Source organism: Varroa jacobsoni, unplaced genomic scaffold, assembly GCF_002532875.2.
Source record: "Varroa jacobsoni isolate VJ856 unplaced genomic scaffold, vjacob_1.0 scaffold_925, whole genome shotgun sequence".
In the NCBI taxonomy this organism is placed as follows: domain Eukaryota; kingdom Metazoa; phylum Arthropoda; class Arachnida; order Mesostigmata; family Varroidae; genus Varroa; species Varroa jacobsoni.
In genome coordinates, this window is record NW_019213827.1 from 233,581 (window position 1) to 240,035 (window position 6,455).

The 6,455-nt window shown below is 42.8% G+C and overlaps 1 long non-coding RNA gene across 1 annotated transcript; it reads left to right on the forward strand.

The window, feature by feature from the left end:
• Window positions 1-169: 169 nt before the first annotated feature.
• Window positions 170-6,059, forward strand: LOC111265048 (uncharacterized). The gene is made up of 2 exons (XR_002683244.2): window positions 170-1,910; window positions 5,451-6,059. It is a non-coding gene; the product is annotated as an uncharacterized LOC111265048 (long non-coding RNA).
• Window positions 6,060-6,455: the final 396 nt, after the last annotated feature.

Genomic DNA, 6,455 nt, shown 5'->3' on the forward strand with positions numbered 1-6,455 from the left:
GCCTCAGTCACCCTCCAGCCTCTAGACTGCTGCTGTCTGAACACGTGGAATGTAGCGGCGTGGATGCATGATGAATGCGTTAATAATGGCCGCAGCAGCAGCAACTAGTAGAGGTCGGTCCGTCAGCCGACCCGCACTCTGTGTGAATGTCTCATGCTGTAATAATAAAAATAATAAAAAGTACTTGCGGCATCAGGGCCCAGACATAGCGTTCGGTTAGTTTGACTGCAGCAGGTGAACGTGTCGCACGGTGAACTTCCGCAAGTGTACTCTACACGGCGCGAGCTCAGAAGCAATGACTTCGCATAGAACTTCGACAGTATTTGGGGAATAAGCAATGAGAAACTAAAACGAAGCCTAAACTCTCGTTGCTGTTAGAGCGTGACGGACACGTCTCTATGAGTGTATAGCTGTTGAAATACGTTGTGTTTTCCTGACATGCTCAGTGTCAAATTTAGCGTTTATAGCGTAGCGATATTCACACCGAACCGAGAAACGTTCCACTATACAATGGCGGTCACGAAAACAATTCGTCATAGGCTTTGTCACGCATGCATCCGGCGATCCAGTTCAGCTGACTGTTGCCACAGAAAGACTCACTTGGGCAGAAGAAACTTTCTAGATTTGTTTTGATGGCCGTAATGATTGATGGATCCAAAAGACCTTTACACCGTATCCTATACTTCCTGCCAGCCAGGGCTGCGAAAGCCCAGTACGTCAGAGACGATAGGAGGGCCAGCAAGGCTTTTCTTCTACTTACCTTGCGTATCAATCACTTCATTCAAACAGCCTTCTCTTTTGCATCAAAAAGCAAGCACTTCGAAGCCAGGATAGATCATCTATCCGTATAAAGCCCATACGCATGTAACTTCTCTTTCTGCATGTCAAGCGGAACGATTCAACTAACTGTTAACAATATTACTTCTCCGTTATAGCAATCGAAGCCCGTAAAAGGGCATCATCATCATCATCATCGAAAGGCCCTCTCGTCATCTTACACAGTATTTCGTTGGTGATGAAGTAGCGCGTCGTAATCCTGGTTTTATTATTACTTTTGGGTCCGACTAGCCAGCTAGCCAGTCGTGTAAGCGACGACCTTGTGTAAGAATCGTAACGATGAGCTACTATAAATTTAAATCCGTTAGTAAAAGAATCAATCGATGTTTTCAAATATCTTGCTGCTCAAGGGTGCTAGTGTACCACTTCAAGATTATAAATAAATGCGGTTTGATACATGATAAGTATCTTCCATACCATCTCGATGTCACGAGGCGCGGCCTAATTCCGTTTTCCTGATCGCTCAACTGTGTCCCACGCATACAATCAAACCCACTAGGTTCTACGGGTACCCTGAAGTACCGAAGCTGCTACTTTTTTTTTTGTTTTTGTCAGATGTAGCTGATGTTAAGTATTCCCGTTGGTTCAACATTAATAGGCCCACGCACTCTTAGGCTCTTGATACCTCATCGGCCTTGGCCAGTTTTCTTCATCTTGGTGTAACGGAGCAAGCAGTGACTGACGCAATTGCAGGTAATATTGTCTTGTTCCACAAATTTATGCACTAAAACGACAGTCCACGCTTCAGAAACGCTAGTCCTCTCCGCAGCGACACTTCCTAGCAGACTGACTGCCCGCCGGTGTTCGAACTCCGCCGAGTGGTTACTTCGTTGTGTTCGAACAGCCGAAACCTGCCCTCCCCTTCAACTATCCGAGGGTTACACCCTTTCCCTAGCGGTGCGAAGCGCGCCATGCTTCTGTCCTGTCTTGCGTACCCACAGCCTGTCACCCGCGGTCCGTACAAGCCAGCAGTAGCCAGTGAGAGAGTTCATGCTAACTGGCGCCTCGTCGATTCGTTGCGTTAGTTTGTAGGTCCTTGTGCTAATTCTGTCATACAACGTCACACGCTCTCGGTAAGTAAAAATAAAACTGAACGTTACATCAAATAAGTCACTATGCGTAGAAAGTCTATTCTGCCATCACTCACCTGCAAAATTTAGCCATTCTATCGCTCCTTTATTTTCTAGCGAGTTCGATGAGGATTTTTTCTGTTCTACAATCTGTTGTTGGACCAATGATACTTCTAGAGTCTGTCCATCCTTCGGTCCTCCTCCTCCTGTTCGCTTTTCCTTCTTCATCCCAACCCTCTCAACATATAAGCCCCCTGGTCGTCTCCTTTCTCTCGACTCAACCAAGCTCAGCAATCCGCGTTGCCTACCGCCAGCAGATGAATCAGGCGGCAGTAAACGCGGATGGACGCAACCGCTAGCAGGTCGGGCTCTGCCGGCTCATAGTCGTGGCGGCTTATGGGGCGGCAGCGGCCCATCAGTCCATCCGTCGTTCAGACTGCTTCTCGTCAAAAGTGTGGGTCGAATAGAAGCTCTTTCTCTCTATCCCCACCTGCACCGTCCGTACAAACACGCCTATGACTCGATGTTCTTTCGCACTCTGTCTGTTCCTTCCTATACCATCGTCATCATTCGTTATCGATGAGCCTTCGAAGCCTCAGGATGAGAAAAAGCACAGTCAAAAACGACAGCAGTCGGCGCGGCAGTAGGTATGTCTTAAGTAGCAGGCAAGGAGCAGAATACCAGCCGAGAATGGATGTAGAGAAGAGACAAGACAGAGGTCGCCTGGCTACGTCGTTGTAAAAAGCATACGTACGTGATTTATCTAGCTTTGCTGTATGAAGGCGTGAGGCAAAAGGCAAATGCGGGCTTTTTTCTGCCCCTGTATTGTCTTGTCTAGCCCGTAAAGTTTGATGAGAACGACGTTAATAGGTCGCAGCGCGACAAACTTGCTCTAATATGTCTTGTTTTTCTATCTGCCATTTTCGCCTTATATGCACATGTGGACCAGAAAAGCAAACCCACCACCAAAATCATTACAATCGCATGCCCACATGCAGCATACACGTATAGTAGGCATGTCAGTATGCCGGACACTTTTGTTACCGGTAGATTTCTTATGTCTCAATAACTTAGTTCACGACATCGGAAGGCTTTATAATGAACTAACCTAGCGAGTTTCCTCCGTATGTAAAGTATCAAAGAAATCAGGATGATTGGCCTGCTCAGTAGTAAAGAGTCCGATCTCAGAGGAGCAACTGTAATAGTTTAGGGCATATTATTCTCTAACTACACAATATACTTTGTGTGCGAATTTTGTAGACAAAGATGCGGGGCCTACAATACGTATGTGCATTATACCGTTATTTTTCAATTGTATATTGAAGTAAATTCTCGAAGTTAAATTATGAGCCATTTGCCTTAAGGATGTTCTCAAAACCTAAAACGAAGTGATCTTTTCTAATGGAAAAAAAACAAAAATGGCTAAAGTCCCTCGAATCACTGAAAATAATTGGTCATATTTATGGTCAAAATGGCACAGATTTGTTCAGTCATTTAAAACATATTATATGTAATGTTTGTAGCAGCTGCTCAGTCGAAGGTGCATAATAAAAAAAAATTAAAGCAGAGAGGCGTATGGTTTTTTTTAAGCGGAACGATACGCAGTAGAATCTCTCGTACGTACTGAAGTTCTGCAAGGCGACATATAATATTGAGTCCTCCAGTGTGAACGGCTGGGGGAAAAATTGGCTTGCAGCTGCCAAAAGGCCAGTTGTGCCATCAACCTTAGCGTTAGAAAATCAATGAAACGATCATTTTCTTGGCGTTCATACAGTTGATTGCTGGTTAGCCGAACCTTTGTCACTAGACCTTAAAGCCTCTGTTTCAGGTCTTGATCTACTGCGCATGTTGAGATCGTTGTGAAGGAAAGAGCATATATTTAAAGTGATTATGATTTGGATAGTAGAACCATCTTCTGGCACAAGTCACCCAAGACAGTAAACGCTCAAAATAACAAATACTAAGCTCTTAAACGAGATATGGTTTTACTGCGTAGCGTTTTGTGCCGATTCGAAGAGTTACATGTACACACAAAGTAAGAAGAGCCTACAACAAACTATTGCCGATTTCGCAAAAAACTATTAATACTAATAAGCGGGACTGTATATGATGTAATATAATGCACAGAGACTAAGTTCCTGTTGACAAAAAAAACCATATTCTCGGAGCCGTCTGATGTCACATATGGATGCCTTAAAAGATTCCGTGGATAAACGTTAAACTCAAAGAATTACTGGACAAAAAAAAAACTAGAGCTCTCGACCAACAGAGCTCGCCTAGGAGCGTATTTTGAATGTTGCCATAACAACAATATCTGTCATGACCGGATTTCAACTAAGAGGGTAATATATAGGTAAAGACGCATTTCTATTAATACACCGCAAATAGGCGATCGTTGTGAGGAACGTGATAGACAAATACTATACGGATATAACACTTCAACCTCTACCCTTGTGTATAATGAAAGGCACTAGTTGGAGTTCATCGAAACCCAGCTCATCTGAAGATTAACATGCCCTGACAGGTGCAGATAGAAAGTTCCTCGACGAGTGAAATGACAGATTCGATTGTCAAAACGTCATTATCGATCAATTTTTCTGCGCTATTCGATCGTTTCTTGCCAAAGGCAAATAAGCATGGTTGGCTGTATTAATAGCTAGACTATAGTTGGAGGCCTTTTGACGCATGCCGATATGGTTGCGGACCTGTAGATGACCGCTAGACCTACTAACACTTTTTGACCTGTGAATATCACGACAGTCGTCAAGAGTTGGCGGAAACCAATTTATTAACGAGCCAAGGTGATACGATCATTTCTCTACCTGGAGGACCTGTGTAGTTACAACGTACGTCGAGTAGGATATTGGCTTAAAGAGGAATAACTTTTGAGAGTAAGATTAGTCGCTGCAGCTCGTGTCTGCCACTGTAGCTTCATCCAGTGATTAAAGCGTTCCTTGTAGCAATACATGTACATTGTTAAATCATTTGAATATTTTTAATTACAGTTATATCGACGGGCTTCGAGTTTCACTGAGTTATGTTGAAAAAAAAAAACATGATCCAATCGACCTCAATGAAAAACCGAATTACACAGGACTGTGATGATGGTCAGACATTGGCGTTAGCCAAGTATACATTATCGGTAATGCGAGAGAGTTCTGACAAATTCCTTAGTCTGATTCACACGATAACGTCTGACTGTCTGATACGTTTGATGAATATACCAGGATTAGTACAAAAACCAGCAATAGGTACTTTTTTTTTTAAACTTGAAACATCCATCCTTTGCGACCCGAATTTCTACGCCAAAGCTTGTATTATGCGTCCGCCGTACAACTACAACAGTACAACCGAGGTATAGAGAATAGAGAAAAAAACATTTTCAATGAGTAAACAGAAAGAAACTGACAGCTAAGGAGCAAAAAGGTGATACTAATTCCAGCCTAATAAATTCAGGACGACGGATCACTGTCATATTTCGCGAACTTGCTAACGTTATCGCTGAACTTTTACTAAAAGTAATTCTATTTGATAAATCTGTAGCCACACCAGCCTATTCCATTTTACGCCTTGTTACCAAAAAGGAAGCGACTCGCGAAACATGTGGACGCCTGGAGGCCAACGCACACACATTGTGCTACTTGGAGAGAACTGGGAAGAGTAACTGGCTGGGTTAAACGCACTTCGACTCAACGGGGGCAAACTTGAACAAACACGTAAAAAAGGTTCAAGTATTCACATGAACACTGGGCGTCACGTTAAGATCAAGCTCGTTGAAAAGCAAGTGTATAACGCACTAGTTTACCGTTGAAGACTGCACTGAAGCGTTTCAGCATGAAGGTAGCTGTTAACGATCTACACCTGTAGTAAAAACGGCTACCAGTCGCCCATTAATCAACATTAGGTAGGACCGGGCTTCTTTCAACGAACCCTGCCGCAACAACCGCTCCATCACCGGTTCGCTTACCTTTTGGTGGCCATATCATTCTTTGTTGAGGGCCATGTGAGCCACCTGAAATCTCGATCGAAAAATCGAATCTATAAAAACAAAATGGCTGGTAATTATTCACAGTTTTTCAAAACGTAACGGATAAGAAGATATATCGACACTGAAAATATCCATATATTTACTAATAAAGGGATTTCATCATATATCTTCTAGAATATTTCTTTATAAATATTGTAGCCTATGATGTATCCAACACCATGAAACTAACTGCAAGATAATGTAACAGCTTTTAGATAGAATAGTGACAGCTTTTTAGACCTTCACGTGCTTTGAAGAATTATGATACCAGATGTTTCCGTTTGTATGCATAAAATAATTTTTACAACAGTAGAGGACCTGTCTTACCTATGCAGATTACAATGATTGATGCGGTGGAATATTTTACGTAACGCACGCTCCCGTAAAAGTTGCAAGTGCAAACTGCAACTACTTACGTCTAACAGAATTCTATAACAAACATCTCATTTCAACGCCGTTCCATTTTAAATATATTTACAGCTATACAACTACGTTTTCTTCCATTGCAAGCGCTCGACACT